Source organism: Hylobates moloch, unplaced genomic scaffold (assembly GCF_009828535.3).
Source record: "Hylobates moloch isolate HMO894 unplaced genomic scaffold, HMol_V3 SCAFFOLD_6, whole genome shotgun sequence".
Classification (NCBI taxonomy): Eukaryota; Metazoa; Chordata; class Mammalia; order Primates; family Hylobatidae; genus Hylobates; species Hylobates moloch.
The window spans coordinates 107,592,330-107,605,273 of NW_026652281.1; positions in this window are offsets into that span (position 1 = coordinate 107,592,330).

The window sequence follows — 12,944 nt, forward strand, 5'->3', positions numbered from 1 at the left end:
TTGGTTGTTTCTTTCCATGTTTAGTGCTTCCTTCAGGAGCTCTTGTAAGGCAGGCTTGGTGATGACAAAATCTCCCAGCATTTGCTTGTCTGTAAAGGATTTTATTTCTCCTTCACTTATGAAGCTTAGTTTGGCTGGATATGAAATTCTGGGTTGAAAATTCTTTTCTTTAAGAATGTTGAATATTGGCCCCCACTCTCTTCTGGCTTGTGGGCTTTCTGCCAAGAGATCTGCTGTTAGTCTCATGGGCTTCCCTTTGTGGGTAACTCGACCCTTCTGTCTGGCTGCTCTTAACACTTTTTCCTTCATTTCAACCTTGGTGAATTGGACAGTTATGTGTCTTGGGGTTGCTCTTCTTGAGGAGTATCTTTGTGGTGTTTTCTGTATTTCCTAAATTTGAATGTTGGCCTGCCTTGCTAGATTGGGGAAGTTCTCCTGGATAATATACTGAAGAGTGTTTTCCAACTTGGTTCCATTCTCCCCATCACTTTCAGGTACACCAATCAAACATAGATTTGGTCTTTTCACATAGTCCCATATTGCTTGGAGGCTTTGTTCATTTCTTTTTACTCTTTTTTCTCTAACCTTGTCTTCTGGCTTAATTTCATTAATTTGATCTTCAATCACTGATACCCTTTCTGCCACTTGATCGAATCAGCTGTTGAAGCTTGTACCTGAGTCACAAAGTTCTTGTGCCATGGTTTTCAGCTCCATCAGGTCATTTAAGGTCTTCTCTACACTGTTTGTTCCAGTTAGTCATTCATCTAATCTTTTTTCAAGGTTTTTAGCTTCCTTGTGATGGGCTCGAATGTCCTCCTTTAACTCTGAGAAGTTTGTTATTACTGACCTTCTGAATCCTACTTCTGTCAACTCATCAAAGTTATTCTCCGTCCAGCTTTGTTCCATTGCTGGCGAGGAGCTGCGATCCTTTGGAAGAGAAGAGGCGCTCTGATTTTTAGAATTTTCAGCTTTTCTGCTCTGTTTTCTCCCCATCTTTGTGTTTTTATCTACCTTTGGTCTTTGATGTTGGTGACTTACAGATGGGGTTTTGGTATAGATGACCTTTTTGTTGATGTTGATGTTGATGCTATTCCTTTCTGTTAGTTTTCCTTCTAACAGTCAGGTCCCTCAGCTGCAGGTCTGTTGGAGTTTGCTGGAGTTCCACTCCAGACCCTGTTTCACTGGGTATCACCAGTGGAGGCTGCAGAACAGCAAATATTGCAGCCTGATCCTTCCTCTGGAAGCTTTGTCCCAGAGAGGCAGCCGCCTATATGTGGTGTCTGTTGGCCCCCGCTGGGAGGTGTCTCCCAGTTATGCTACGTGGGGGTCAGGGACCCACTTGAGGAGGCAGTCTGTCCGTTCTCAGAGCTCAAACACCGTGCTGGGAGAACCACTGCTCTCTTCAGAGCTTTCAGACAGAGACGTTTAAGTCTGCAGAAGTTGTCTGCTGCCTTTTGTTCAGCTATGCCCTGCAAAGAGAGGTGGAGTCTGGAGGCAGTAGGCCTTGTTGGGCTGCAGTGGGCTCTGCCCAGTTCAAGCTTCCCAGCCACTTTGTTTACGTACTCAAACCTCAGCAATGGCAGATACCCCTGCCTCAGCCAGGCTGCCAACTTGCAGATCGATCTCAGACTGTTGCACTAGCAATGAGCAAGGATCCATGGGTGTGGGACCCGCCAAGCCAGGCACAGGAGAGAATCACCTTGTTTGCCAGTTGATAAGACCTTTAGGAAAAGCTCAGTATTTGGGTGGAAGTGCCCCATTTTTCCAGGTAGTCTGTCGTGGCTTCCCTTGGCTAGGAAAGGGAAATCCCCTGACCCCTTGCATTCCCAGGTGAGGCAACACCCGGCCCTGCTTCAATTCGCCTTATGTGGGCTGCACCCACTGTCCAACCAGTCCCAGTGGGATGAACCAGGTACCTCAGTTGGAAATGAAGAAGTCACCTGTCTTCTGCATTGATCACGATGGGAGCTGCAGACTGGAACTGTTCCTATTCGGTCATCTTGCCAGAATCTCTTATAGCACTAAATGCCCACATCAAAAAGTTAGAAAGATCTCAAATTAACAATATAGCATCATGTGTTGAAGAACTAGAAAAACAAAAGCAAACCAACACTAAAGCTAGCAGAAGACGAGAAATAACAAAAATCAGAGCTGAACTGAGGGAAATTGGGATGTGAAAAACCACACAAAAGATAAACAAACCCAGGAATTTGTTTTTTAAAAGATCAAATACAGTTGATAGACCACTATCTAGACTAGTAAAGAGACAAAATCCAAATAAACACAATCAAAAATGACAAAGGGGCCATTAACACCCTACAGAAATTCAAAGAACCCTCAGAGACTATGAGGGTGCTGTGAATACCTCTATGCGCACAAACTAGAAAACATAGAAGAAATTGATAAATTCCATTTCTTCTATGGAAGGAATTCTATAAAACGTAAAACCTCCCAAGATTGAGCCAAGAAAAAATTGAATCCCTGAACAGACAATAACGAGTTCTGAAGTTGAATCAGTAATAAAAATCTTACCAACCAGAAAAAGCCCAGGACCAGACGAATTCACAGCCAAATTCTACCAGATGTTTAAAGAAAAGCTGGTACCAGTTCTACTTAAACTATTCCAAAAAATTGAGGAGGTACTTGATTGGGAGGTACCTCAATAGGAAGGTACCCCTCCCTAACTCATTCTATGAGGTGTCATCATTTTGACACCAAAAACTGACAGAGACACACCAAAAAAAGATTACTTTAGGCCAATATCCTTGATGAACATAGATGCAAAATCCTAAACAAAGTACTAGCAAACTGAATTCAGCAGCACATCAAAAAGCTAATCCACCATGATCGAGTAGGCTTTATCCCTGGGGTGCAAAGTTGGTTTAATATACATAAATCAATAAGTGTGATTCATCACATAGAACTAAAAACAAAAACCACATGATCATCTCAGTAGATACATAAAAGGCTTTTTAAAAAATTCAACATCCCTTCATTTTAAAAACCTTTAACAAACTAGACATTGAAGCAGCATACCTCAAAATAATAAGAGCCATCTATGACAGACCCACAGCCAGCATTATACTGAATGAGCAACAGCTAGAAGCATTTCCTTTGAGAACCAGAACAAGACAAGGATACCCACTCTCTCACCATTCCTATTTGACATAGTACCAGAAGTCCTAGCCAGAGAAATCAGGCAAGAGAAAGAAAAAAGAGGACTCTAAATAGGAAGAGAAGAAGTCAAACTATCTCTGTTTGCAGGCAGTATAATTCTATACCTAGAAAACCTCATACTCTTTGCCCAAAAGCTCCTAGATGTAATGAAAAACTTCAGCAAAGTTTTAGGGTACAAAATCAATGTACAGAAATCAGTAGCATTTCTATACACCAACAAAATCCAACCTGAGACCCAAATCCTAAAGAATGCAATCCCATTCATAATAGTCACAAAAAGAATAAAACACCTAGCAGTACAACTAATCAGAGAGATAAAAGATCTCTACTATGAAAATTACAAAACACTGCTGAAATCAATAGCAAAGACATGGAATCAACCTAGATGCCCATCAACAATAGACTGGATAAAGAAAATGTGGTACATAGACACCATAGAATACTACGCAGTCATAAACTAGAATGAGATCATGGTCTTTCCAGCAACATGTATACAGCTAGAGGCCAGTATCCTAAGTGAACTAATGCAGGAACAGAAAACCAAATACTGCGTGTTCTCACTTGTAAGTGGAAGCTAGACATTGAGTTCACATGGACACAGAGTAGGGAACAACAGACACTGGGATGTACTTGAGGGTAGAGAGTGGGAGGAGGATGAGGATTAAAAAACCATCTGTCACATACTATGCTTATTACCTGGGTGACAAAATAATCTGTACACAAAACCCCTGTGACATGCAATTTACCTATATGACAAACCTGTACATGTACCCCTGAACGTAAAATAAAAGTTAAAATAACAACCCAACCACTGCAACAAAATGTTGCTACAAGTATCTGTATGGATAAATCTCAAAAACATGCTGCATGAAAAAGCAAGTTGCAAAATCATATACTTACTGTATCCACTGTTAGTCAACTAATTTAAAATTTATGAAATGCATAACAGCCCTGTATATTATTTATGTATATGTACACATGTGTGAGATACATGCATGTGTAAAAGCATAAAAACAGAACCTGAGGCTGGGCGCAGTGGCTCACGCTTGTAATCCCAGCACTTTGGGAGGCCGAGGCGGGCGGATCACGAGGTCAGGAGATCGAGACCACGGTGAAACCCCATCTTTACTAAAAATACAAAAAAAATTAGCCAGGCATGGTGGCGGGCGCCTGTAGTCCCAGCTACTCAGAGAGGCTGAGGCAGGAGAATGGCGTGAACCCGGGAGGCGGAGCTTGCAGTGAGCCGAGATTGCACCACTGCACTCCAGCCTGGGCGACAGAGCGAGACTCCGTCTCAAAAAAAAAAACAGAACCTGAATAGTGGTGGTCACCAGTAGAGAGGGAGGGAGAGATGAATAGGATCATGGAATGATACCAGAGGGCTTCAACAGTACCTGTAATGTGTTATTCATGTAAAAGAAAGGAATTAATTAAATAAGCCAAAACATTAAGATTTTGTTAAAGCTGAGTGGGCTGCAATTTCCTTCTACTCCTCTGGTTGCCTTGAAGGGGTATTTTTTCCATACACATGCCTCATTTTTCACCACACCCCTTTGTTCTCCCTCTGAAGTAGAGAAAGCACCCTGGTTAATGCGTTTGGAGAGGAACTGAGCATTCCCATCTTAGCCCCATTCTCCTACTTTCTGGTGTCTTCCCTTCTGCAAATGGCTTGTGCTCTGGTCTGCTGTTGGCTACAAGGTGAGTTTAGTGTTGGAAACCCAGGAAAACTGTCCAGGTAGCTACGATTGCCTAATTCTGGGATAAACGGTTATGAAGCCAATTGTCGATCCACACCCAAACTATGTTTTCCACACTTAACAGAAATAAGTGACTATTTAGATCTGCCTGTCTTTATCTCCCTTATTTGGTTTTTAGAACTTGGAAAGGAAGGTGTGTTGTGTGTTGCTATGCACACCTAAGCCATATCCTCCAACACGGACTTTATTGGTTGATACAATTTTGCTCTGTGTTCCCACTCAAATCTTACATTGAATTATAATCCCCATAATTCCCACACGTCAAGGGTGGGGCCAGGTGGAGGTAATTGAATGGTGGAGGTGGTTAACCCATGCTGTTCTCATTGTAATGACTGAGTCTCACAAGATTTGATGGTTTATAACTGTCTAGCATTTCCTCTGCTTGCACTTCTCCTTCCTCCTGCCTTGTGAAGAAGGTGCCTCACTTTCCCTTCACTTTCTGCCACTTTATTCCTGAGGCCTACCCTGCCGTGCTGAACTATAAGTCAATTAAACCACTTTTTTAAAAAATAAATTATCCAGTCTCAGGTATATCTTTATTAGCAACATGAGAATGGACTAATACAGTGAATTTTTACCAAGGTAGTGAGGCACTGTTGTAAAGATACCTGAAAATGTGGAAGTGACCTTGGAACTGGGTAATAGGAAGAGGTTGGAACAGTTTGGAGGGCTCAGAAGAAGACAGGAAAATGTGGGAAAGTTTGGAGCTTCCTAGAGACTTGGAGGGCTCAGAAGACAGAAAGATTTGGGAAAGTTTGGAACTTCCTAGAGACTTGTTGAATGGCTTTGACCAAAATGCTGATAGTGATATGGACAATGAAGTCCAGGCGGAGGTGGTCTTAGATGGAAATGAGGAATTTATTGGGAACTGGAGTAAAGGTCATTCTTGCTATGCTTTAACAAAGAGACTGGTGGCATTTTGCCCCTGCCCTAGAGATCCGTGGAACTTTGAACTTGAGAGAGATGATTTAGGGTATCTGACAGAAAAAATGTTTAAGAGGCAAGGCATTCAAGATGAAGCAGAGCATAAAAGTTTGGAAAATTTGTGGCCTGGCAATGTGATAGAAAATAACCCATTTTCTGGGGAGAAATTCAAGCTGACTACCGCTGCAGAAGTTTGCATAAGTAACGAGGATCTGAATGTTAATCACCAAGACAATGGGGAAAATGTCTCCAGGGCATGTCAGAGACCTTCATGGCAGTCTCTCCCATCACAGGCCTGAGATCTAAGAGGGAAAAATGGTTTCATGGGCTGGGCCCACAGCCTTCCTGCTCTTTGCAGCCTCAGGACATGCTACCCTACATCCCAGCTGCTTCTGCTCCAGGCTGTGGCTGAAAGGGGCCAAGGTATAGCTTGGCCTTTGCTTCAGAGGGTGCAGGCCCCAAGCCTTCCATGTGGTGTTGAGCCTGCAGGTGCAAAGAAGTCAAGAATGGAGGTTTGGGAAACTCCGCCTAGATTTCAGAGGATGTATGGAAATGCCTGGATGTCCAGACAGAAGTTTACTGCAGGAGTGGAGCCCTCATAGAGAACCTCTGCTAGGGCAGTGGGAATGGAAATGTGGTGTCAGAGTCCCCCCTGCCACACACACACACACACACACACACACACACACACACACACACACAGAGTCCCCACTGGGCCACTGCCTAGTGGAGCTGTGAGAAAAGGGCCACCATCATCCAGACCCCAGAATGGTAGATCCACCAACAGCTTGCACCATGCACCTGGAAAAGCCACAGACACTCAACACCAGCATGTGAAAGCAGCCATGAGGGGAACTGTACCCTGCAAAGCCACAAGGATGGAGTTGCCCAAGGCCATGGGAGCCCACCTCTTGCATCAGTGTGACCTGGATGTGAGACATGGAGTCAAAAGAGATCATTTTGGAACTTTAAGGTTTAATGACTGCCCTATTGGATTTTGGACTTGCATGGGGCCTGTAGCCCCTTTGTTTTGGCTGATTTACCCTATTTGGAATGGGTATATATACCCCTTGCCTGTACCCCAATTGTATCTAGAAAGTAACTAACTTGCTTTTGATTTTACAGGCTCATAGGAGGAAGGGACTTGCCTTGTCTCAGCTGAGACTTTGGACTTGGACTTTTGGGTTTATACTGGAATGAGTTAAGATTTTGGGGAACTGTTGGAAAGGCATGATTGTGTTTTTGAATGTGAGGACATGAGATTTGGGAAGGGCCAAGGGCAGAATGATATGGTTTGGCTCTGTGTCCCCACCTAAATCTCACCTTGAATTGTAATCCCCATAATCCCCACATGTCAAAGGGTGGGACCAGGTGGAGGTAATTGAATCATGGGGATGGTTTCCCCCATGCTGTTCTCATGATAATGAATGAGTTCTCAGGAGATCTGATGCTTTTGTAAGTGTCTGGCATTTCCCCTGCTTGCACTTCTCCTTCTTGCCACCTTGTGAAGGTGTCTCTCTTCCCCTTTACCTTCCTCCATGATTGCAAATTTCCTGAGGCCTCCCCAGCCATGCTGAACTGTAAGTCAATTAAACCTCTTTCCCTTATAAATTACCCAGTCTTGGGTATGTCTTTATTAGCAGCATGAGAGCAGACTAATACATTTGTTCTACAGTAGATTTTATTTCCATCTGCCTGACTTATTTGTCTTTCTCAACTGAATCAGAACTTGGGTTAGGAGGATTTATTGGCCCCCTCAAACTTCAACAGTAAATACAAAGATGTTTGTTATGTTACCCTCTATATGTTTTTTGTAATGAAAAATATTTTTAAAAACATATATCTAAAGATTATAAATAATTGTGGATACATATGTATACATATATGTATGTGTATGTATGTATCATATAGGTAAAATATATGTATTTATGTATATATACATAGTATATACATGTATACTATTATGTGTAAATATTTATATATATGCTGTGGATATATGTGTTTGTGTGTGTGCATATACACACCTCTAAATAGTTGACTTTTTGTGAGAATAGTTTCTCACAATTACTTAAAAATCAAGTAGTAATAGTTATTGGAGTAGAAGGACCTGGCTGAACAAGTGCCGCTTTTAAAGCAAAGTCAGAAATTCCATGATAAGGAAATAAGCAACTTTGTTTTTTCTGCTCACATCAATAAAATAAAAAGAGCACTCTGGAAGCAAAAATACCCATGTTTTGAGCCAACACGGAATAACTTTGTATCATCTCCATTGGAAAATATAAATGAAATGGAAAATGGGTTTTATGGGTAAAGATTTTAGTTTTTTAATATATATCAGAATCATGAAGTTACTAACAGGTATAAGAAGAGATGCCTGGTTAAAATAACACTATCCTGGTTAAACCCACTGAACTTTTAATTCCTTCAAGTTTTCTAACTCCTTCCCTTCAATTCTCCTACTTTGTTCTTTTCCTTTTGAACACATTTCTATACTTTCAGGACAAGGGCTTGCCCTGCAGAAAAGAAAAAGCTGAGGTGAAATTAGAAGGTTTAATCAAAGCTTTTCTAGACAGCATGAACAATCAGCAAACATTGAATTGGACAAAATGAAATGCCATTTAAATGGAAACAGCCAGAGCTTGCAGTTTTCCCCAACAAAGAACATGATTCCAAAACTTACTGCCCTTTGTCTCTTGACCACATACATTTTCCATCATTGAATGTGAGGGAAATTTGGGTTGCTGGCAGAAGGGAGGTTGTGAGGGATGGGGGCTGAGTAGGGAAGAGTCACACAACATTGCTTCCTGGTTGCTGCACAGAATGCAAGTCATTATTTTTCAGTGACAGTACCCAGAGACTATTTGAATTTGTAGAGGTACTGCTCTCTGAGTCTTTTTTTTTTTTTTTTTTTTTTGGCACTGGTTTTCAGTTCTTAGAAATTGGCTCATACTTCAGCCTGTAGACACATCCCAATGTCTCATTTTTAACCGCTATGGGAGAAACAAAATTTGCTTCTGACTTTGGAAAGGAGGTCAGAGAGGAAAGAGCATGTGTCAGAAGGACTTCTATGTCTAGATGAAAAAATAAGCATAAACCGGTTTCTTTCCCAGCAGTCTGGCATGTTATATTCTCAGCACTGTAGCTTTATTAATTATGACTCATGGATAAGCATTTGTCAATTAAAAATGCTGAAATGTGATCGGTTAAGCTGGCCCAATTATATTGCTTCTACAATTGACTATTTTCAAATAACTCCCCAAATTTTATAGCCACTAATTGGAAATGCAATAAGAATATACGAAATGTCAGATTATTTCAATAAGTCCACAAATTCTTTTTACAGAGCTGAATTTAAAGGAATATATTAATATCCTTCCTTTTAGACTGTAATTCATTAAAATAGATAGTAATCTTTACTCCTGAAAAGATAGGATATTGTGGTTTTGAGGGTTTTTTTGTTTTTAGTTTTGTTTTTGCTTAAATGAACTTAAACTCGCATTTGCCCATTTCTCATTTAAATGTATTTTATACTTATCACCTTTATCAGAGTACAACAGGAAACAGGGACTTATCTAAAAATAATGTAATAAATGGACTAGATATAGATGTGTGGGCAGAGTTAAAGGAAGCAAGAAGAAATAGTGAGGTACCCAGAGACTAGCTACAGTGAAAGCCATCACCACCCATGCCTGAGCCTGAAGGGACAAAGGGTGGAATGGTGTTTACCACGGCCTCTTGAAAGCTGAGCCATAGAAGAAAGGCTGTTAGATGAGAGCTTCAGCCATGGACAACTTGGCCTCTCTCACAGCAACAGAACAAGGGCAAAACAGGGATGAAGTAGGAAGAATAAACACCCAGATTTCCTCCTACCCTCCCATCTCTTGCTGGTGCCTCCAGTGCATAAAGAAGTCCAGATGATGCAGTCAATAGAGGTCAGCTTCCCAGACGTGGAGCTAGAGAAGAGCAAAAAGTGGCCTGGGAATATACAGAATAATGAGCACACCATCCTTAGACAGTCACATCCATCCACCCATCCATTCGCATTTCAGTTCATACCAGAGATCATTGCTAATGTCGTATAGAACATAATAAACATAAATCCCATTTCTCAATCATTCTAAACATTACATTTCAGCTACACAGTACATCCCATCATCATACATTCTGGCCACAACCTACCCTTCCCACATCACTCCTACTAACAATTTTGAACTTTATTCTCTGGGTAATAGACAGTAGAAGTCTTTAAAGAGATTTAGGGTTGCATTGTTGCTTGTTTGGTTAGGAAAATAAATCTGAAAGATGAAGTCAAGTGCAAAGACACTGGTGGCAGGGAGAGTGTTGCTGGCACTCAGGCTGGAGAGATGATGAATGTTTGAACAAAAGTGGGGTCAGAGAGGAGAGAGCAGGGCAGCCAGATTCAAGAGTTGCTATTCAAGGGATAGAGTCTACAGGACTCTATCTTTGGTGACATATTTAAGATGATGAGAGAGGGAAAGCAAAGAATTGAGAATGAAGTGGATATTTCTAATTTTGGAGGCCAGATCCCTTGTGCCATTCATCAAGATAAAGTAAATAGAGAGGAGCTGCTTTTGGTGAGAGAAGATAATGAATTTAGTCATAGAAATGTTCAGTTTGAGATGCCTGAAGGAAATCTCTGAAGGTAAGTTCAGTGGGGAGAATTCTGGTCAAGATGGCTCTCTATAAGGTTCATCTTTTGAGTACCCCCTCCCATACACACACAAACATAAAAAAGCAACAATTCGATATAAAAAGAAAATGTAGGAGCTACATTTTTGTTTATAAATGATATAAATACCCAAAAGGACAAAAAATGAAATAAAAACTCAAATCAGTGAGTGGTGAGAGGGATTGAATCCACAAATCTGGAGAGTTGTAGGTATGGAAAGAGTAATGACTGGGAGGCCAGCCCCTAAGGATGATGGGGACTGGGGACTAAAATAGTTGTTCCTTGTGAGGATGGGAATGGGAAATAAGAGCCAAACTCTATTTCTGAAACCAGGGAACAAGGTGGGGACTCCTCACAGCCCAAAAGGTGGCTGTACAAAGATCTGCTGCTAATTCTTGTCTGGGGCCTCAGGAGAGAGCAGACAGTCTCCGTACCAGAAAATAAACTAAATTTTCCACTGACTCAGTGATTAATATGGGGATGTCCCCAATGTAGGTACAAATTTAAATCTTAGTTTTGGATTTGGATCCCTGAGGGGTTGCCTGAAGTCAACTACAAACCATCAGGAAGGAAGCTGAGGTTAGAAAGGATAAATAAACCTTTTGTTTTGTTTTGTTTTGTTTTATCTCCTCCTCAAAAGACCCTGAAAACACAAATTCTGAAACAGAAATCTATGCTAAGAAAAACAGACATAAGAATAGAATGAGAACATGAATTGATTCTGAATGCTGCTGATTTAATAATCTGGATTGGTAAAGACTTTGAAATACCAACACATGCCCACTAAAATGACAAAGACAACATTAAGAGTTGACAAAGGTCAACCAACTGCTGAAAGGGTATAAACTAGATGACCACTTTGGAAAACTTTTTGGAAATATATACAAATGCTGAATATATGCATACCCTATAGCCTAGTAATTTCAATCGTATACCTACCAGAAATGGAGTACTGTACATACATATACCAACAGCATTTATAAGAATGATCATAGCATCACTATTCATAAGAGTTGAAAACTGGAAGCAGTACAAATGTCCAACAGCCATAGAATGGATTTTTAAAATGTGATATATGTACTGTACAACATGGAATATTGCACAGTAATGAGAAAAAATGAACTACAACTATATGCAACAACATGAATAAATCTCACAAGCATAATATTGAGTAAAAGACACATACTTGCAGTCAACATGAAAAGAAAAACATTATCTATTATGTGAGTTAAATCTCCAAAAGATAAGGTCGGGGCAGCAGAGAGCAAATTTTCCAGAAGAAATATAATTGTTCTTGCTACTTCAAGATAATTTTCTTTTCCAAATTTTCTTACAGAGAACCTCGTGCAATATAGTAAATGATGTATAAATAACCATGAGCTATATGAGAGACATATGATAAGGCAATATTATAGCATCTCATAGTCCACTGATGACCTGCCAAAAAAGCCCATTTCAGAAGAAGAATGGCTTTTATGAACTCTCAAAACAAGAATGTGAGATCATAGTAATGACAAAAGTCTACAGAATTTTCTTAGAAAATCTAAAGTTTTTTTAGTATTTCCGTCTTACCTCAAACACAACACTACAACTATTAAGCATGATAACATAATTTTCTGTGTATATCCAAAAAGTATATTCAACAGATAGTTAAGGGTCGTGAGGGAACGTCAGTAGATGTCCCTCTTCTACAGCTTGTTTCAAGTTTTACTTTTAAAACATACACAAGAACACCAAATGGCCAAGGGCTAATTATATTTACATTTTATCTATTCCTGTGCCCAGCATGTTTCTTGTGCTCCATGCTGTCTCTCTGGGTTCACCATGCTAGATTGTCACAAATCATTCCTTAGAAGCAGAGTGCAAGCTTTGAAGTCAGTCCTGGGTTCAAATCTCCTCATCCTTTTATTGGCTGCGTAGCCTTGGACAAGTTACTTAATCTTTCTCATGAGATAGTTTTCTCCACTCTACAATGGGAATAGTATTACTTAATAAGGCTTTTGCCCACTGGCACATAGTAGGTTTTTCATTAGAGCCTGCATCACGTTTTAAAATCTCATTAGCCTGCATCTCATTTTAATATCTCATTGATTTTTTTTCTTTGAGGAAAGATTTGATACTTTTTAAATTGATAAAATCCATTCATGGAGAAGTCTTGTAACATGGTGAGTGATTAAACTGAGTAATACTGTCTAGGATTTTTAAAAATGAGGTGTTAAGAGGCTTGTTTTCTCATATATCTTGTGTACTGATGCTGAGAGCAATTTCATAAGAGAAATTTCAAAAATGCTTTAGTAGCGATTAGTGCTTGTGGTGTTATTGTATAATCTCTTCAGGTGACTTCACCATGTGGTGTGTAAATTCTGATTTCTTATTCTACATCATGCATTTCCTAC